The 21479-nt window shown below is 44.9% G+C and overlaps 3 long non-coding RNA genes across 4 annotated transcripts; 2 read left to right on the forward strand and 1 right to left on the reverse strand.

The window, feature by feature from the left end:
• Positions 1-1973: 1973 nt before the first annotated feature.
• LOC148043787 (uncharacterized) lies at positions 1974-18458 on the reverse strand. Of its 2 annotated transcripts, XR_015697856.1 has the most exons (5): positions 16640-18458; positions 14892-14989; positions 13973-14036; positions 5913-6107; positions 1987-2103 (listed from the first exon to the last, which is right to left on the reverse strand). It is a non-coding gene; the product is annotated as an uncharacterized LOC148043787 (long non-coding RNA). The 2 variants fall into 2 exon arrangements; XR_015697857.1 differs by lacking the exon at positions 5913-6107 and having other exon boundaries at positions 1974-2103.
• Positions 5972-15480, forward strand: LOC106548083 (uncharacterized). Its single transcript, XR_015697855.1, has 4 exons — positions 5972-6073; positions 11951-12017; positions 12140-12190; positions 15048-15480. It is a non-coding gene; the product is annotated as an uncharacterized LOC106548083 (long non-coding RNA).
• Positions 15481-20556, forward strand: LOC148043788 (uncharacterized). The gene is made up of 2 exons (XR_015697854.1): positions 15481-15578; positions 20393-20556. It is a non-coding gene; the product is annotated as an uncharacterized LOC148043788 (long non-coding RNA).
• The last annotated feature ends 923 nt before the right edge of the window (positions 20557-21479 follow it).

Genomic DNA, 21479 nt, shown 5'->3' on the forward strand with positions numbered 1-21479 from the left:
TGCAACTAGCAGCAACTGTAAACAGTGCTGCCCGATCCTCTTCATGCTTATTTGGCAGTCGATCTGATAGCTTCTTCAGTAGAATTTGCTCCAGATAAACATGCTTAGGATATTAGTGTTTAAATGAACAATAACAGTAGTCATGAGGATTAGAGAATATTAATGCCCTTCATGTCCTGCTCTGTCTCACAGTCACTTGCTCTGAAGGAGAGGGGGGAAAATGCGTGGGGAAAAAATCTAGTTTTACATTCCCGCTGATTTTTGCATATCTTACAATGCTGTACTTCTGAAATGTTTAATATTGCAGTGTATATTTTGTTGACAGTTGTGAGTTAAATAAAGTGACAAAACTTTAGGCCTTTTTGTGTAGTGGTCTTGTTGGGCTCTTGGGTTAGTCTTATGGGCGACCTCTAGTGGCTGAAGAGAGTACTTTTAAAGTTATCGGGACAATACAGGTAGTCGTGGACTTATAACCACAATTGGGACCAGAATTTCTGTCGATAAGCAAAGAAGTCATTAAATGAGTCACACCTGATTTTATGACTGTTTTAAACAAATAACCCCAGCTGTTAAATGAAATGAATCGTGTGGCCAGCTGGTTGGAAAGGTGGTAAAGGGGCAATCACAAAACCCAGGGGTGGGCTTCAAAAATTTTAGCAAGGGGTTCTCTGCCCCATTGCTGGGCGGGCGTGGCCATGGTAGCCGTGACCTAGTCAGGCTCCTGCACCACCGGGGGGGGGGTCATTTTGCCCTCTCTGGGCTCCAGAGGCTATTGTTCGAGCCTTCAGAAGGGTGAAAACCGCCTCTTCAGGCTCCGGAGGCCCTCTGGAGGCTGGAAACTGACCCGTTTCCGGCCTTCCGGAGCTTCCAGTAAGCCTGTTTTTCACCTTCTCCGAGCCTCCATGTGCACTTTGCACTTCCATGTATCCAAAATGGGCCACGTGGTGACTCCTGAGAGGAGAGGGGCAGGGTGGGCGGGGCCAGCCAGCAGTGGGATTTTGGGATTCTCCAAACTGCACAGAATCTTAGCTAGAGGTTCTCCCAAACCCCTGAAAACCCCCAGCAGCCCACCCCTGAACCCCTGGACACTGGCAACTATTGTAAATACATGCTGGTTGCCAAGTGCCCAGATTTTGATCACGTGACTATGGGGATCTTGCAATGATCATAGTTATAAGGACCAGTCAGGAGTCACTTTATTCAGTGCTAGTAGCTTCTAACAGTCGCTAAAGGCTGTACCTTGGAGGCGGCCTGTAAAGCGGAGGTCCCCAACGCCAGTCCGTGGACTGGCCCAGGGCATGCCAAAAACCAGGCCGCGCACACAAGTGAAGCCCCATCCATAGGATGTAGGCAGCACACGAAGCCACAGTCTCTCCAGTCCATGGACAAAGCTCTCTCCACAGAACCAGTCCCTGGTGCCCAAAGGATTGGGGGCCACGGTAATTAATACCAGTTTGTTCAATAGCCTCTCTGATCAGATATAATTTCTCAAAACCTGTGATTTGGTCTATTGGTCTGCATAACTGATGTAAGAGCTGGCAAGTCTTAAGGAATCTCTGTCCTGGTTATTACAAAAAAACGGAGCCTTCTGGTGTAAACCCAACCAGTTATGTATTCAATCATTTTTGGTTACTGTATTTTTCGGAGTATAAGATGCACCTTTTTCCCTCAAAAAAGAGTGTGAAAATCTGGGTGCGTCTTATACATGAATACAGCATTTTTGGGCTCCTGAAACCCCGCCCCCTTCACCAAAATGGACGTGCAGAGGGTTTGGGAGGCTTGCAAAGTGCTCCTGGGGGCTGGGGAGTGCAAACAAGAGCAAACAATGGGCCGCTTTTGCCCCCCCCAACCTCCAGGAGCACTGTACAACCTTCCCAAAGCGCTGCATGCCCCCCCTTTTTTTTGCAAAAAATGAGGCGTGCAGAGGATTTGGGAGACATGCAGAGTGCAAAAACTGTTTAAAAAAAATTTACCTCTTCAAAATCATGGTGCGTCTTATACTCCAGTGCGTCTTATAGTCTGAAAAATATGGTAATTCAGCCATGGCAGTCTGCAATATATGGGTCGATTCTGTTGGTAGACCTATCTTCATCTTTCTTCAGCCTGGGATTTTCACACATATGGGAGTACAAGTCCCATTAAAAAGCATCCGAGATTAAGACATCTGCTATTATGGCAGGTTCAGTGTCCAATGAATTACACCTATGTCCAGAAAGCAGAATATTCACATTCCATGTATCAAGAGTGTCATTTCACCCACCTTTTATTTGTGTGTGTGTGTTTGTGTGTGTGTGTGTGTGTTCTCCAGCATAACTCTGGAACAACTTGAGCAATTTTAACCAAACTTGGTACACAGATGACTTACTCTCTGGAAACAAATACTGTGGGGGTAAGACATCCCTAACACCCCTTGTGTGTTCCAGCATAACTCTGGAATGCCTGGGCCTCTGAAATGGCTTGGTACACAGATGACTTACTCTCTGTCGGGGTCAGACACCCCTAATACCTCTGTGTGTGTGTGTGTGTGTGTGTGTGTGTGTGTGTGTGTGTGTGTGTGTGTGTGTGTTCCAGCATAACTCTGGAACATCTGAGCCACTGAAATGAAAAGGAATGAATTATATCTATATATCAAATCACAGTACTTTTGACAGTGATAGTGTGCATTTTGGATTCAAGTTCTTGTGTGTGTGTGTGTGTGTGTGTGTGTGTGTGTGTGTGTGTGTCAGTGGTGGATTCCTACTGGTTCAGACCAATTCAGACGAACTGGTAGTGGTTTGGCGGCCTGGGTCGCTGGAACCGGCACCGATCTAGGCCTGCCACCCCCTCGAACCAGTTCCATGCTGATGGCGCCGGCATCTTGTTTTTCAGTTCTGTGCTTGCACAGAACAATTTAATTGCACCGTGCATGCACGCGCAACATGCATCAAGCATGCGCACGCACATGAAGCACGCACACGAGCGAAATGGCAGTAGTACCGGCCGGAACCCACCCCTAGTATGTCTATGTCTGTGTCTGTCTGTGTCTGTGGGTTCCAGCATTACTTTGATTTGACAATATAGGTCAGTGATGGGTTCAACCAGTACAGTGCAATGGGGCCCGGTGGCCACCACATGAACACATGTAGCACACACAAACACACACAGCGCGCACATGCATCCTTACCTCCTGTGATGCTCTTTGATGCTTCCGCGATGCTCCAGCTGCTCGGCAGAGCATCGCACAGGTGCTATATCCTCCGTGCGCGTAAGCGACAAAGAGCTCAAATACAGGTAAGGATAGTGGGTGGGCAGGTGGGCCCTCCAGAGCACCATACCACAACGGTACCCGGTGTTCCCGGCAGGCACCGGTACCCCCGTACCAGGGCGTATTGCCTGCAACCCACCGCTGTTATAGATATAATTCATTCCTTTTCCTGTCTAAAACAGAATTAGCATAAATAAATATCCAGGCAACGCCGGTTTATCAGCTAGTCAACAATAAAGGGACTGCTTTGGCCTTTTCACAAAGTTGTTCTGGTTCCTTGCACCTGATACTCGTGTCTCCTCTGCATTCCACTTTTCACCCTATTGCTTTTCTTCAAAATCTTTATTTCAATCTTTACACCACTGAAAACAGATGCAATTCTTTTCCTTTTACTTATTTGATCAACCTATCCCTAACCAGATTTGAGTAACTGCCACCAAGAAGCGGGGGTCGACCTACTTCCCAAAGCACCTGAAGGCAAGGCATGAAGCAATGGATGGAAACCAACTCAGGAGAGAAGCAACCTAGACAGTGGTGAAATTCAAATGTTTTTACTGCGGGTTCTGTGGGCGTGGCTTGGTGGGTGTGGCAGGGGAAGGATATTGCGAAATCTCCCTTCCCACCCCATTCTGGGGCCAGCCAGAGGTGGTATTTGCTGGTTGATTAAACATGCCTTACCTTAGGAAATAAAGCAATACCAGCAACACAAATCACACCCTAAAAAAGCTCTTCAAAACATTAAAATCCTTTATACACTCTCCAGATCTGAACCAGTGGTGAAATTCAAAACGTTTTATTGCCGGTTCTGTGGGCATGGCTTGGTGGGCGTGGCAGGGGAAGGATACTGCAAAATCTCCATTCCCACCCCACTCTGGGGCCAGCCAGAGGTGATATTTGCTGGTTCTCTGAACTACTCAAAATTTCCGCTACCGGTTCTCCAGAACCTGTCAGAGCCTGCTGGATTTCACCCCTGATCTGAACCCATCACTCATGGCTGACAACAACATATACAAAATATATAAAGATTGTCTCGAAGATGGCATTGCCTCCCAGACTCAGTGCAAACCCTCAAGGCAAATCATGCCCACAAAGTCTTAGATTTCTGTATAAATACTTCCAAAACTATTTAAACATGGCTGTCTTTGAGAACAGAACTCTTTGATAGTCTTGCTGTCAAATATATTCTACTTCCACTTTAAACAGCCATCCTGTGCTCATTTACCTGGAACCAGAATGGACCAGAAGTTCTATGCAATAGAACAGGGGTGTCAAACTCAAGGCCCGGGGGCCGGATCTGGCCTACGGGGTGCTTAGATCTGGCCCACAGGACTGCCCTGGAAACAGCAAAGGACTGGCCCATGGTGCCTCTACCAGCAGCCCTCCCGGTCTCCATTTTTGCTGGCAGAGGGTTGCAGGAGGCTGTCGCAGCTGAAAATGGAGTTCGGGAGCCTTTTTTCTCTGGCAGAGCACTTGGGACACGCCCCCGAAATGAGTGACGTCATGCCCACCCTGGCTGCACCCACCCTCCCCCCACGAGGTCAAACACAACCCTGATGCGGCCCTCAATGAAGTCGAGTTTGACACCCTTCCAATAGAACATCTGGGTTTAAATTCTGATTTAAAATCGATTGGGCAGAACAGGGAAATAAGCCTGTGGGCTTTTTGATTTCAGTCTCTTAATATAGCATTTTAAAAAATATTTATCTGCTGTGCATCCTTTGAATTCAATGCCAGCGCACTAATCAGTACAGAGGGCAATTATGAAAAATGCCAAGTAGTATTCTGTAACAGCATCAGATAATAGATATACCGTAATACTTCCTTCAATTTCTCCACATTTCTTTTAAAAATTAATTCACGTGGGTGAAGGGCTTTACCGAAGAGCATGTTTTTCTACATTTCCATTTATTACTACGAAAATAGGTCCTGAGTCCATCTGAACATTTCCTCATGGAACCTAGATAATGATATCATGCCAAGAGCCTATAAAATAATTGCCATAAAGTAGATTGAAATCTGCAATCCATTGGGAGCGAATGAACATAGGGGTGATACAAAATTCTGCAAAGGTAGCCTATTTCAATAAAATACAGTTCCATTCTTTCTGTGAAGTCAGTTTTCTGGTCTACTTCAGAGAGCTGGCATTGCTTGCAAAATTCTTAGCTTTGAAGCTACAGGCACATCACAACATTCAAATATCTTTTCCAAAGCTTTTATTGTTAACCAACCAAGCATTGGTCTGCAACATATTTCTTGATTGTTTTTTTTTAATTACTATTGATATTCAAACTTCAAAGGCAGAAACTATCCACTTTTCAGTGAATTATTGCTGTACACTTTTATTTAACTACTAAGGCACACCTGCATTAAAAAAAAACTTCTATCCAGAGGAAATCTAAGGAACAATCAGTTAATGACTGAAGAAAATCAATTGCCAGCATTATAATAAGGCCGTGATATGTTCCTCAGAACTCCTACACTGAATTGAAAGAAATACTATGTACCTCGTTTCAGTTCTCCCACTGAGTCTTTGATGCAAATGTTAGATCACGATAAGGAATATCTTAACCAGTACAATCTTAACTATATCTTTGCTTCTGAGGCCACCAAAAGAAGAGAAAGTGGGTGAGCAAAAAAGAAGTAATAAGGAAATTTATGCAAGTCTGACCTCACGAGACTGTGGGTTGATGCTTGGGCAGGATTAAAATTCCCAGGGTTGGAGGCAACACAGCAGCAGAGATAAAAGTCTTCCGAGTCAGAAATCCAAGACACGTTGAAGTCCATTCTAAGTGGTTGGCCACCTTTGGAGAATTTACTCTTCAGATCCAGGTAATGAGATGATCGCATACTATTTTACAATATTCTAGGGCAATATATACAAGAACCTTGTAAGCTAAACAAGTGTGGCTATCCTTAGATTATTGAAGTTATAAAATAATGGCTTCCCTAAGATAACCAGAATTGCTGCTTCAGGTATAGATACTATATGGATCAAGAATATTTACTATGCCACACTACGGTGTTTATTAATCTATGCAAACAGGCAACTTAAAGCGGTCGCTCCCATTCATAGATTCTCTTGCCTGCCCTTAGTTATACCTTTTATTTCACATCTCTTCTTTAGTTTAGTTCTGACTCTAAACAGACAAGTGAAAGATTCAAGAAATGGGAGCAACATAGCCCATCTGCTCTAGGACTCAACTTTTCTAGTACCCAACATCCAGATATTCAAGGAAGAAACAGGATAGTCAGGAAAGAATCAATAGCCTAATCGAGAAACCATCAACGACACCATACTGCAACCCAAGATTGCAGCATACTGCAACCCATGGCGGGGGCCATGGGGGTGGTTGAGGGGACCAGAGACACGGGAGAGGGTCGGAGTATTACGGTCGTAACAGGGAGGGGCAGATATGGCGGGGACTTTAGGGCAGGCCATTACCGGGGAAGGAGGGTTCGCTACATTACAGAGATCCCTCCTTCCGGCCCTATGAGTCCCACTCCGAGACCAGATGGCGCAAGTAATCAGGACCCTGGACTCAGGCTGCTGTCGCTAAATGCCAAGTCTGTGGTACATAAAGCTCCTCTCGTCCGGGACTTAATTTTAGACGAGAGGGCAGACCTGGCATGTATTACTGAAACCTGGCTGGGCCCAGAGGGAGGAGTCCCCCTCGTAGAGATGTGCCCAGAAGGATTTCAGGTGCTGCACCAGCCGAGAGCCCAGGGAAGGGGTGGGGGTGTGGGTGTGGCTATTGTTATCCGGGAGTCATTAGCTCCTCGTAGGGTCCCTGCTCCGGAGCTTGTCGGGTGTGAGTCTCTGCTGGTAAAGTTGGACCTCAAGGGTCAAGTGGGTCTGCTGTTAACGTACCTGCCTCCCAACAGCGTTGCAGCAGCCCTCCCCTCGCTCCTCGAGTCGGTAGCCGAGCTGGCAATTGAGTTCCCTAGGCTGATGGTCCTGGGGGACTTCAACTTGCCGTCACTCGGTGAACACTCTGATGGGGCGCAGGAGTTCATGGCTTCCATGACAGCCATGGGCTTGACCCAAGTAATCCGGGGCCCAACCCATTCAGCGGGTCACATGCTCGACCTCTATTTCTCTCGGAGCAGTGGATTTGTGATCTTGGTCTGAGGGGTAACGACATCATACCCCTGTCGTGGTCAGACCACTGCCTACTGAGGCTTGACTTCCGGAGACCAAACCCCCACTGTAGGGAGGAGGATCGACCAGGTGGTTCCGCCCCAGGCGACTTATGGAGCCGTTAAGGTTCCAGACGGAGCTTGGGGTCATTCCTGATACTTTCGCCCACAGTCCGGTAGAGACTCTGGTTGCTGCCTGGCACTTGGCAGCATCAGAGACCCTTGACCGGATTGCGCCACTACGGCCCCTCCGAGGCGGCGGATCCCGGAGACCTCCTTGGTTCACCGAGGAACTCCGGGAGATGAAGCGCCGGAGGAGACGCCTAGAGCACCTATGGAGGTCCGATAAGTCCGAATCGAACCGAGCAATGGTAACCACCAGCACCAAGGAATACACCAGGGCACTTAGGGCAGCGAAAAGATCTCATATAGCCACCTTGGTTGCGTCCGCTGAGTCCCGCCCAGCCGCCCTGTTTAGGATAACCCGCTCCCTACTAAATAGGAGGGAAACGGGGGAACCCTTACAGGGCAGAGCTGAGGATTATGCCCAATTCTTAGCGGACAAAATTGCTCGGTTTCGGTCGGACTTGGACTCCATCTCTGCAGTTCCAGCCGAGGCACAAGAGGATGAAGTAGACCACCTCTGGGTTGAGTTTCAGGATGTTGCCCCTGGGGATGTGGACAAGGCCATGAGGGCTGTAAGTGCCTCCACCTGTGTACTGGACCCGTGTCCCTCATGGCTGGTCGTTAACAGCAGTGAGGTGACACGAGGCTGGATCCAGGCGGTTGTTACCGCCTCTCTTCGGGAGGGGAACTTCCCCGCCGCGCTAAAAGCGGCGGTGGTGAGACCCCTCCTGAAGAAGCCATCCTTGGATCCAGCTGTCCTCAACAACTACTGTCCAGTCTCCAACCTTCCCTTTCTTGGGAAGGTTGTTGAGAAGGTGGTGGCCTTCCAGCTCCAGCGGTCCTTGGAGGAAGCAAGTTATCTCGACCCCTTCCAGTCAGGCTTCAGACCCGGTTACAGCACAGAAACCGCTTTGGTCGCATTGACCGATGATCTTTGGAGAGCCAGAGATGGAGGTCACCCCTCCATCCTGGTTCTCCTCGACCTCTCAGCGGCTTTCGATACCATCGACCATGGTATCCTTCTGCGACGACTGCGGGAGGTGGGAGTGGGAGGCACTGTGCTGCGGTGGTTCTCCTCCTACCTCTCGGACAGGTCGCAGTCGGTGTTAGTGGGGGGGCAGAGATCGACCCCTAGGCCCCTGACATATGGGGTGCCGCAGGGTTCGGTCTTATCCCCCCTACTATTCAACATCTACATGAAACCGCTGGGTGAGATCATTCGCAGGCACGGGATAAGATACCATCAATATGCGGACGGTACCCAGTTGTATCTGTCCGCCCCGTGCCAACTCAATGAAGCGGTGGACGTGATGAACCGAGGTCTTGAGGCCGTTTTGGACTGGATGAGGGCTAACAAGCTTGTACTCAACCCGGAAAAGACCGAGTGGCTGTTGTGCTTCCCTCCCAACAATTCGACCAGTACTCCATCGCTCAGGCTGGGGGGTCAAATTCTACACCCCTCAGAGAGGGTTCGCAACTTGGGGGTCCAGGGGGGCATTTGCCCAGGTTCGCCTGGTGCGCCAGTTGCGACCCTACCTGAATCGGGAGGCTCTCACAACAGTCACTCGGGCCCTTGTGACCTCTAGGCTGGAATACTGCAATGTGCTCTACATGGGGCTGCCCTTGAAGAGCATCCGGCGACTTCAGCTAGTCCAGAACGCGGCCGCGCGAGTGATCGTGGGTGCACCTCGGTTCACCCACATAACACCTATCCTCCGCGAGCTGCGCTGGCTACCTGTTGATCTCCGGGTGCGCTTCAAGGTGCTACTAGTCACCCATAAAGCCCTCCATGGTAGTGGGTCTGTGTACTTGAGAGACCGCCTTCTGCCAATTACCTCCCTGCGACCAATTAGATCTCATAGATTGGGCCTCCTCCGAGTTCCATCTGCCAGCCAGTGCCGGCTGGCAATTACAAGGAGGAGAGCCTTCTCAGTAGTAGCTCCGACCCTTTGGAACGATCTCCCCATGGAGATTCGTACTCTCACCACCGTCCAGGCCTTCCGCATAGCCCTTAAGACCTGGCTAGCCCGTCAGGCCTGGGGACAAAGATAATTACCCCTCCCGAATGATGAATGAATGTTGCTCATTATTTTATTTTATGTTGTCTGCGTTATTGTTTGTATACCCCTTCCTTGATTTTATGTAAGCCGCCCTGAGTCCCCTCAGGGAAAAGGGCGGCCTATAAATGTTAATAAATCGCTAAATCTCTAAATCTCTAAGATTGACAGGGCCAGCTACTACATGTAAACTCCACTCTATGAATGTCTCCAAGAAGACATTCAAGCTCGCTTCCAGTTTGTGATAGTGCTGTAGGCACATCTCTCACTTCTCTCCTGTATTATCAGACTCTTTGGATAAAGGCTTAGCTCATTTTTTAATGGGGTATTGGCATAACAACTAGCCCCAAGCACTCAACAGCTAGCTGGTTTACTTATTAAATAAACTAATGGCACGAAAGTTATCATCCAAGAATATCATGATAGTTCCAGGCAAAGCTGCCTTTTGCAATTGACTCGTGGCGATTTTGCCAATGCCGATGGCGTTCCCATCGACGGTACCCAAGGAGCCTATCCTTATTGGTGCTCTCTGCTTTCTTTTGTCACCAGCTTATTATTATTGTGGATTGCACAATCAGCCAAATGTTTAGTCCTTTCCAAGGACCTAGGATAGACAGATGTTGTTGTTTGATAAGTTCATTGCCTTTCAATCAGCTTGTGGCGCTTCTTGTTCAGTGTGTGGTGCAAACCCAGAAAAAGTCATATTACGTAAACAAGTTGTCTTATGCAACCACAACTACTGTGATCAAAAGGTGGGTGGTTTATATACATAGAGTATAGTGGCTAAATTTCAAAACATTATGGTTAAATGTCAAAATTGTTAGAGCAAGCATACCTCAGGTATTCTGGTTATTCTTTACTGTACTTTTTGGCACCTTTACTGTTTGGTGGGTATATAGGAATGCATTTTAATCCCCTTATAATCTCTGATTATTTAGGATTTTCAGGGATTGTGAAAACCTACAGGGAGTTCACTGCTCCTTGCTCTAAAATATATTTACTGGCTGCAACATTAATATGCTGAATGTAATGCGACCATTCCTATACAGCATAGATCAGTGATGGCGAACCTTTTTTGGCTCACATGCCAAAAGTGGGGTGAGCGCAGGGGGGGTCGTGGGCGGGCATGCCACACCCATAATGCAAGGCATGACTTCAACACGCATGCATGTATGACCAGCGCTCGCCCCCATTTTGGCATTTTTTTTGCCCTCCCCAGGCTCCAGAGGCTTTATAAGAGCCTGGGGAGGGCGAAAACAGCCTCCCAAGCCCCCCCCCCGGGAGGCTTCAGTAGCTTCCCTGAAGCCTCCGGAGCCCCAAAAAACGCCCCTACAGGAAAACCGGAAGTTAGGGAACGGACTTCCAGTTTGCTCATAGGGCTGGTTTTAGCCCTCTGGAGCCTTCAGGGGCCTTCCGGAGGCTTTCCTGAAGGCTCTAGAGGACAAAAAATGACCCTACGAGCAAACCGGAAGTCATTTCCGGTTTGTTCGTAGGGCTGTTTTTTGTCCTCCAGAGCCTTCAGGGACCTTGAATGGCATGGAGGCCAATGAATGGCTCTGGAGGCCAACAAAACTGACCTCCAGTATTTTTAGGGGATGGGGGGACTGTTTTTGCCCTCCCCAGGCTCCTATAAAGCCTGGGGAGGGCAAAAAATGGCCTCAAAGAAAGACTGAAGTCAATTGGCCAAGGCGCGCATGCGCGCTGGCCAGCTGACAGGGCAACGCCTCGCGTGGCTTGACAAATGGCTCTGCGTGCCACCTGTGGCACACATGCCATAGGTTCACCATCCCGGGCATAGATGGCTGGGGAAAATTCTGGGAGTTGAAGTCCACACATCTTCAAGCTGCAAAGTTTAGTTTAGTTTAGTTTAGTTTTAGTTTATTGTCATTGCACATATACAATGAAATTAAATGCAATCTTCAGTGTACATTACAACTATAAAAATAAAAATACACACATCCTTCACATGCTATATAATTGAAATTGAAAGCCTGATATTGCAATAATATTGCAATAATATATACCATAGACTTCAATATAGTTACTGCCCTGGATAGAAGCTGTTTTTCAGCCTATTTGTCCTTGTTTTTATTATCCTGTACCATCTGCCAGATGATAATAGTTCAAAAAAGGGGTGCCCAGGATGAGATGGATCTTTTAGGAATGTTTTAAATTTTCTTAAGGCAACGGGAGCTATAAAGGTCTTCCAAAGAGGGGAGAGGGCTACCTACGATCCTCTGGGCAATGACGTTAACCCTCTTGAAGGTCGAGAAACACTGCTGTATAATTTTATATAATATTATATATAGAAAAAGTAAGGGTTAAAATCTCTGTAACCTTCTGGCTTCATTTTTGGATATTTATCCTCTCATAAAATATTCTACAGGGGATCAGCCACAATGAAAAGCATTGAGATAATCTGTTGCCTTTTCGTCGTCATCTTTGCTTTAGCAGTAAGTACATTATCATTTTTTTAAAAAATAAAAATAAAACAAGGACAATATATTTGGCATTGGCAGCAGGAAATGCGATTTTTTTTTTCATCATCCCTCTTTTGCTTTGTTTTTTTTCCAAGGTCGCTCATCCGCTGCCAGACAATGTTTTGGCACAGCTAGAAGCGAAGGAGGTAAGTCAAGCATTATTTCCTTAGATCTCTTGGAAGAAATAATAAAGATTGCAAAATATTACATGGAGAAAAGTCTATCCATTTCTCTTCTCTCCTCCTCCTCTTCCTCCACCTCCTCCAAGCCTATTATTGCAAATAAATCTAGGCCAGGTCAAGACGTGACCCGTCAAAACCGCGGTCCACAAAAGCGCGCTCGACGAAGGCGCGCATTTGACATCATCACAGCGCGACGAAAAAAATTAAAAATTGAAATAAAAATAAAATTAAAGCAAGCCGATTCACGTAAAGGTAAGGGTTAGGGTTAGGGTTAGGGTTAGGGTTAGGGTTAGGGTTAGGGTTAGGGTTAGGGTTAGCGTTAGGTTAAGGGTTAGCGTTAGGTTTAGCGTTAGGTTAAGGGTTAGGTTTAGGGTTAGATTTAGGGTTAGGTTTAGGGTTTGGTTTGGGGGGGTTAGGGTAAGGTTTTCGCTTTATTTTTACATTTATCGATCACAGCGCAATGTTTTTGTCGCGCTGTGATGACGTCACATACGCGCTTTCGTCGAGCGCGATTTTGTCGTCCGCGGTTTTGTGGTGGAACCCTCAGTTGTTCAATCAAGGGGATCAGGAATGAAACAAGAGTAGTTAGGATGAATAACAGAATATCAAAAGCTTGTGCAAGTTTCTTTTTGTCCCAAAAAGAAAATCAATAATACTAAATATTAATAATACAAATATACTAAAGAATCAATAAGTCTTATCCAGGCAGTATATATAAAACTGAATATTGATTCTTTTCTCCTGTTTTAAGAATGGTGGTGGCATTCTTGCTCAGGAGTCCATACAAACTCAAGTATTACCATCATAGAAGCTGGTACATAAAATTTCCTCTTCTGAACTAATAGGATGGGTATGGTATTCATCATTTTGAATGCTAATGTTTCTCATGTATCCAGTTCATTGACATTGGCATTGAGTCTTTATTGATTAGCCCTTGGGCCACATCGAAGTGCAAAGTTCCAGAAACAAGTTATTACTAAAATTTGATGAAAGCAATTTAAAATGGGATTTGATAAAATACAATTTAAAATGACCTTGGAATAAAATACAATTTAAAATGGGATTGGAATAAAATACAGTCTAAAATGAAATTGGAATAGAATACAATAATTTAAGATATAGACAAGTTCAATAAATTAACAAATCCTAAGCAATTCTGAAGTACACCAAGGAATACTAACAACAATCATTCCAATATTAATCATTTGCATTTTATTGTGTTTAGGTTTCTTTTTCCTCTTCTTCCTCCTCCTCCTCCTCTGCCCTTCTTCCTTCTTCCTTTTTCTTCTCTACGTATAACTTTTTGTTAAAGATTTTTTTAAAGGAAGCTAAAAAATAATACAAGCTAATACAGGTGGTCCTCAACTTACAACAGTTCTTTTAGTGACATTCAAAGTTACAACTGCACTGAAAAAAGTGACTTATGACCATTTTTCATACTTATGACCATTGCAGCATTCAAAGTTACAACTGCACTGAAAAAAGTGACTTATGACCATTTTTCATACTTATGACCATTGCAGCATCCCCATGATCTTGTGATCACAATTCAGATGCCTGGCAACTGATTCATATTTATGACTGTTGCAGTGTCCTGGGGTCCTGTGATCCCCTTTTGCACACTTCTGACAATCAAAGTCAAAGGGGAAGCCAGATTCATTTAACAACCGGATTACTAACTTATCAACCGCTGCAATTCACTTAACAACTGAGGCATGGAAAGTAGTAAAATGGGGCAAAACTCACTGAACAAAAGTGTATTTCACAACAGAAATCTTGGGCTCAGCAGCAGTCGTAAGTTGAGGACTATCTGTATAAGGAGAGGAAAAGAAAACAAAGAAATCAGAGAAAGCTAAAAATGCAAGAAAGGAACACACATTTTTAATACATAAGGAAAAAAGGATAAAAGAAAATCTTCCATTCTTTACACCAGTTATAAATGCAGCTACAAATGTACTGCTTATTCAATGCTTACAAGATAACTTTGTTCTTTCTATACTCTAACCCAGGCACGTCAAATGTGATTTCATTGAGGGCCGCATCAGGGTTGTTTTTGACTTTGGGGGGCGTGGCCAGCTGGATGTCACTCATGTCAGGGCTGCCTGTGGTGACCCAAGCGCTCTGCCAGCAAAAACGGGCTCCCGATCTCAGTTTTCAGCTGGGACGGCCTCCTGCAACCCTCTGACAGAGAAAACAGAGATCGGGACGGCTGCATGCAGCCCTCCCGAGCTCCGTTTTTGTTGGCAGAGGCACCATGGCCCACTTCTTCGGTGTTTCCAGGGCGGCCCACAAGCCAGATCTATAAGCGCCCCACAGGCTGGGTCTGGCCTGCGGGCCTTGAGTTTGACAGCCCTGATCTAAACTAATTATCAAAACCATAAATCATAAATTCCTTTTTTTGTGTGTTTCACATAAAAAGACTATAAAGGGTATCCTCTCGCCAATAAATTCCACAGTAACCTTGATTTTGTGGTACCACAGATCTCCATGCCATTCAAAAACATCATTCTATGCAAGGCATTCATTTTTATTACAGATATTCTCCCCAGCAAGGACAGTTGTAATTTCTCCCCTATTCTTTTAAACCTCATTCTATGTCTTAACATAGTTACTTTGAAATAACGTACAATTCATTATTTGTCAAAGCAATACCTGGATATTTTACCTTCTACTCAATCTTAAAATTCATTTTATTCGTGGATTAATCTGCTGTTTTCATTATTTTGGTTAACATCTCTGTCTATGGTTTATTAATGTTGGAACCTGTTAAGAGCACAAAATTCTTTTAATTTTCTCCTTAATATTTCAACTCCTTTTAAAGGATCCCACAGCGCCAGAACTCCCGCTAAAGGATCCCTCAGCGCCAGAACTCCCGCTAAAGGATCCCTCAGCGCCAGAACTCCCGCTAAAGGATCCCTCAAGGCCAGCACTCCTGCTAAAGGAGCCCACAGCGCCAGCACTCGTGCTAAAGGATCCCTCAAGGCCAGCACTCCTGCTAAAGGAGCCCACAGCGCCAGCACTCGCGCTAAAGGAGCCCTCAAGGCCAGCACTCTTGCTAAAGGATCCCTCAGCGCCAGCACTCCTGTTAAAGGAGCCCACAGCGCCAGCACTCGCGCTAAAGGAGCCCTCAAGGCCAGCACTCCTGCTAAAGGAGCCCACAGCGCCAGCACTCGCGCTAAAGGAGCCCTCAAGGCCAGCACTCTTGCTAAAGGATCCCTCAGCACCAACACTCGCGCTAAAGGAGCCCTCAGCACCAACACCAGCTGATCCACAGACGCTCAACGCAGATGATAATGCTTCTTCTTCTTCTTCTTCTTCTTCTATGAGCCAGAATGATCTCCAGGAACAGCAGGTAGAAGCAATACTTTTCACAGCATTAAGCACTAAAGCAGAGGTGGCGAACGATGGCCCCTATATAACTTGTGGGCTTCAATTCCCAGAGTGCCTGAGCCAGCCATTAAGTGCTGACTCAGGAATTCTGGGAGTTGGAGTCCATAAGTGCTGGTTCTGGCATTCTGGGAGTTGAAGTCCACAAGCGCTGGCTCAGGAAATCTGGGAGTTGAAGTCCACCAGTCACAAAAGAGCCATCGTTCCCCAACCCTGTACTACAGAGTGTTTATTTATTTGTTTTGATTCGGTGTGATTTGTACATAACACCAAATCAGCAAAAAGAATTTTTTTTTAAATAGGTAAACCTTTTTATTGATAAACACTCAACAAAAATTCAGCAGCTTATCAAACCTGGGGCAATACAGCCACCAGAGACAACCCACCTCCACAATGCCACACAGGGATTCACTTAACTTTCTAACCTAAGGCCGGATTGGGGGAGAGGAGAGGGACTCAAGATTTTAACGCCTTCGGAAAGTCACCGCTCAGAGCCATTCGGATCTAAGAGGGCATGGTCTTCCACAGGGCAGACTGAGGCATACGCTCTGTGCCCCATCAGATGCCATTGTTTAATCAAAGGCACCTGGGATTATTCCACTAAGAACACAATAATAATAATTAGAACAGTGTAAGACGCTAATCTAGGAATCCGAAGACCTTGAGTCCTAGTTCAATCTTAGGCCCTAAGCCAGCTGGGTGACTTTGGGCAAGTCAGGCTCTCTTAGTTTTAGGAAGGTGGCAATGGCAAACCACTTCTGAAAAAAACTTGTCAAGGTGATAGGATGAACTTGTCCAGGCAGTTTTCAGCAGTCAATAATGACTCAAGTACCTTACTGTAAAGGTAAGAGGGACGCGGTGGCTCAGTAGCTAAGACGCTGAGCTTGTCAATCAGAAAGGTCGGCAGTTTGGCGGCTTGAATCCCTAGCGCCGCGTAACGGAGTGAGCTCCCGTTACTTGTCCCAGCTTCTGACAACGTAACAGTTCGAAAGCATGTAAAAATGCAAGAAGAAAAATAGGAACCACCTTTGATGGGAAGGAAACAGCGTTCCGTGCACCTTCAGCATTTAGTCATGCTGGCCACATGACCACGGAGACGTCTTCGGACTTTGCTCTTTGGCTTTGAAACGGAAATGAGCACCGTCCTCTAGAGTCAGGAACAACTAGCACATATGTGCGAGGGGACCCTGCACCCCCAAAAGAAAATCTACAGCAGAAATCAAGTTATTGTGAACTTACTTTGCTTAGCACTATATAAAACAAACCTTGTAGGTTTTTTATTTCACTTAACAATTAAATGATTCAATAACAAAATGGATAGTTTCCCCTCAAAGTTACATTTCTGTCAAGATACATTTCTATTAAGTGACAGCATTTCATGATGGAATGAGGGATAAACGTAAAAATGTTCAGAGATGGAATATCTATTTCAATTCAAATACTTTTTAATGAGAATCACCAGCGGGACAAATACAGTTAAGTCCTCAGCTTAAGACCACAATTGAGTCCAACATTTCTGTTGCCAAGAGAGTCATTTGTTAAGTGCGTTTTCCCCATTTTATGACCTTTCTTGCCACGGTTAAGTGAATCATTGCAGATGTTTAGTCAGTCACATGGTTGTAGGGCGAATAAGGCTATCCCCATTGACTTTGCTTGTCAGAAGGTTGCAAAAGGAGATCTCCTGACTGCAACTGTCGTAAATATGAGTCAGTTGCCAATCAACTCAATTTTCATGTGACCATGGGGATGCTGAAAAGGTTGCAAGTATAAATAATGTTGATAAGCCAGATTTTTTCAGTACCATTCAGTAACTTTGAACCATCACAAAATGCACAGTAAGGACTACGTAGAATCTTGAATAAGAAGAGTTCACCCTTTTTTATTAACTGCCCCAAATTCTTGTACTTCTGTACATTGAAAACATCAGCAACAATACAATTTTCACTACCCCGTTTCCCCTAAAATAAGATTTCCCTGGATAATAAGCCCAATTGGGCTTTTGAGTGCATGCGCTAAAATAAGCTCTCCCCCCCAAAAAATAAGCGCTTCCTGAAAATATTTAATCGCATGCGCAGCCCGTCCCCGCCATTTCCTCTGGTTGCTTGCCGCGCAAACAACACGAGATGAGGCGACGCCAGAGGAGGGGAAAGGGAGGGGGAACATGCCCCATGAACCCCACACGCCCTTACCTAACAGTCGCTTCCGCAACCCTAGCCACCACGCCCTTCTGTCATGCTAATGGCCACCACAAAGAGTGGCTGGTCCAATGACGTGCAACACAGCAGCAGCCATGAGGTGACCACGCTCGCTGCCTCCTGCACCTCAAAAATAAGACCTCCCCGAAAATAAGGCCAAGCACTTATTTTGGGGGTCAAAAGAAAATAAGATTCTGTCTTATTTTTGGGAAAACGGGTATCCCTCTGGAGAAATAATGCTAGACAGAGTTTATTTATTTTTATTTATTAATTAAATTTCTTAAACTTTAAATTTTTGACTACATTTTTATTCAGTTAGAAAAAAAGGCATCTTAATATATAATGTATCTGACAGATCTTTGTTCTGTCAAAATAGCATACTTTATTTATTGGACTTTTATCTTGCCTTTATTACTTTATAAGTAATTCAAGGCAGCGAACATATATAAAACACTCCTTCCTCCTTCTATTTCCCCCTCCTATGAGGTGGGTTGAGTTAATTACCATATTTTTCGGAGTATAAGACTCATAAAAGAGGCTGAAAATCTGGGTGCGTCTTATACACTGAATATAGCATTTTTTGCCTCCCGAAACAGCGCCCCTTCACCAAAATGACCGTGCATAGCGTTTGGGAGGCTTTTGGATTGCTCCTGAGGGCTGGGGAGAGAAGAAAGGAGTGGCCATTTTTTGCTCAATTTTGCCCCCTCCCCCAGCCCCCAGGAGCAGTCTACAAGCCTCCTAAAAGCTATTCATGCCCTTTTTTGGGGGGGGGGAAACAGGCCCGTTTTCACAAAAGAGGCCGTTTTTTGGAAGTCTGCAGAGTGCAAAAACTTTTCTTTTATTTGCCTCTTCAAAATCTTGGTGCGTCTTATACCCTGAAAAATACGGTAGCCAAAGTCACCCAGCCGGGTGTCATGATTAAGGCAGAACTAGAATTCACAGTCTCCTGATTGCTCCGTCACCTTCACCACTAAACCAAATGATCATACCTTAGAAAAAGAAAATACGGAACTGTTTGAATACCTCAAAAGGGTAAAAGAGAACAAATGTCCACCCCACCCCTTCCTATTTATTCTGCTTTAATTATCTATGATCAAGTCACACATACATATTTTCACGAACAAGGCAAGTAAAAGTAGAGTAAGCAATCTTGGAACACCCTTAAATCATAATGATTCCAACATCTAAAATCATGTGAAATTGAACAGATGTTAAACATTAAAATAGTTTTTCCTCATAGCAACCACAAGGACTACCATTAAAACCAAATTAAATTCCCCAGCCTCAAAAATAATTTCACTGCCGAAATTAACTGATTACTTCTCTACTTAGCAATGTCCCTGCTTGCATTTAAAAAAAAAATCTGCCTTTGAAAAAGTAAAAGTTGTACTAGCTAGCTCGTTTTTTAAAAATAAAAATAAGAAGACATAAAATAGCAAATTAGAAGCATCACGTGTACTTTCTCCATTAAACATAAAGCAAGAAAATGTCATCTAATTCATTGTACTTTGACAGAAGCTAAATAGATGGATCACCAGATGGTCACTGGCTTAATGAGATTTCTAGAGAAACAGACAACTTTATGGAAAATGTTGCACAGTTTTTCTAAGGGTCAGAAGAGCCGATGGAATTTTATCTTGCTGTTGTTGCAAAAAATCAGGAAAAAACTATCCGAAAACATATTACATATGAAAGGATTAGATCCATTCAGTTTTTTTATATCCACTTTTTAACTGAAGTTTCCTATAAACTATGATTCTAATGGGAACTAGTTTACACTGACTGTATACATGGAATCCTAAAACCAGGGGTGGGTTGCTGCTGGCATTACTGCCAATTCGGTGCGTGCACAATTTTGCGCACATGTGCAATTTTGCACACATGTGCAATTTTACACACACACACACTCCACTTGGGCATGCGCCTGACAAATACTCCACACATATGCACATTTGTGCATGTCTGTGCATGTGCAAAATGTTTTTTTAATGGAAAAAATATATATTTGTGCAATGAAATTTTTTCTGCGCATGCGCAGAACCGAAAAACAAGATGGCACTAGTGTAGGAGAACTGGTTCAGGGGCGTAGCAGGGTCTGAACCAATAGGAACCACCATTGCCTAACACTTTCATAATACAGATAAAAAGGAGGGCAGATTTGTTCCTAAAATAACACAAATCCAAAGGTGGGTAGGGAAATGTTAATAAAAGTCCAGATGACCGTTGCTATTATATAATGAAAGTTTCACCCCCTACTCAAGCAAGGCAGGACTTCAGTTGTGTGGCACCATTGTGACTTTTTTGACCTCCTTGCAGATGCCTCCGGAAGAGAAGGGCTTGAAACAAAAATTTCAGAAGCTTAACTTCATTTCGAATACTTTCGTTTATCATTTTGGAACTGGTTCCAAGAATTTTCATAGTCAAAATAGCTATAATTTCATTTTTACATGATACAAATGGGAAATAGAATTTACAACAAATTATTATTGAAACAAATCCTCAATTTCCTTTATTTAAAGATGAACCTATAGTGTGTCTTCAAAGCCTATTGACAATGCCTTTTTTTTTTTTTTTTTTTTTGCAGGGCTCTGAGGCAATCTATGAGGAACCTTTGGAGCATATCTTTAATGAGCTGCCTCAAGAAAATGAATTTCAGGAAGAAGAATAGGGAACCTGTATTCCTGCGTTCCCTCAGTGGTTGTCAGAATGACTCCAAACGTCATAATAAAATTTAAATTAGAGCATAAATCCACGGTGTCATTGTTCTGGGTTACATCAATATTTATTTTCAACAGCTTGGAGCAGTGATGGCTAACCTTTTTGTTGTTGGGTGCCAAAAATGCAAGGCTGCACACGCGATAGCATTCATGCGTGCCGGTACTCATAATGCAAAGTGTGCGCACATACGCATGCATGCACAATCCCCATGCGCCTCCAAGCTGAGCTTGGTATTTCCTCCAGGGGGCAGGGGGGCGTTTTCGCCCTCCCCAGGCTCCGGAGGCTTTCCTGAAGCCTGGGGAGGGCAAAAATGCCCCCCCGGCCCTCCAGAAGCTGAAAATCAGCTGGCCAGTGTGCGCATGCACACTGGAGCTGATGGCTCACATGCCACAGGTGGCACACATGCCATAGTTTCACCATCATGGGCTTGGAGTAATGACCCTGATTTCAAATCATAAAGTCAAACTTAGCAGGTTTCTTAATAAGCAAACTCTTATTACTAGCAATCTTGTTTCCTATTGAAATGCCTCTCTCTCTCTCTTTTAACAACTCCTGTAGTGATTGATTTGATTTGATTTTATTATATTTATATGCCGCCCTTTTCCCCCGAAGGGGACTCAGGGCGGCTCACAATTCAAATCAGGGAAGGGGGGTACAGACAAAAAAATAAAAATAAAAAACGAAACATAACAATGCATAATCTAAAACACACAACAGTCATACCATTCGAGACGGGGGCAACAGCTCTTTAGCCACAGGCCTGTCGGAACAGCCAGGTTTTAAGGGCTTTGTGGAAGGCCTGGAGGGTGGTGAGGGTTCGAATCTCCACGGGGAGTTCGTTCCAGAGGGTCGGAGCAGCCACAGAGAAGGCTCTCCTCCGGGTAGTCGCCAGTCGACACTGGCCGGCGGATGGAATTCGGAGGAGGCCTAATTTGTGGGATCTAATCGGTCTA

The sequence above is a fragment of the Thamnophis sirtalis genome, unplaced genomic scaffold (assembly GCF_051295495.1).
Source record: "Thamnophis sirtalis isolate CommonGarterSnake01/CBP01778 unplaced genomic scaffold, rThaSir2_p1.2 scaffold_10, whole genome shotgun sequence".
NCBI classification, from domain to species: domain Eukaryota; kingdom Metazoa; phylum Chordata; class Lepidosauria; order Squamata; family Natricidae; genus Thamnophis; species Thamnophis sirtalis.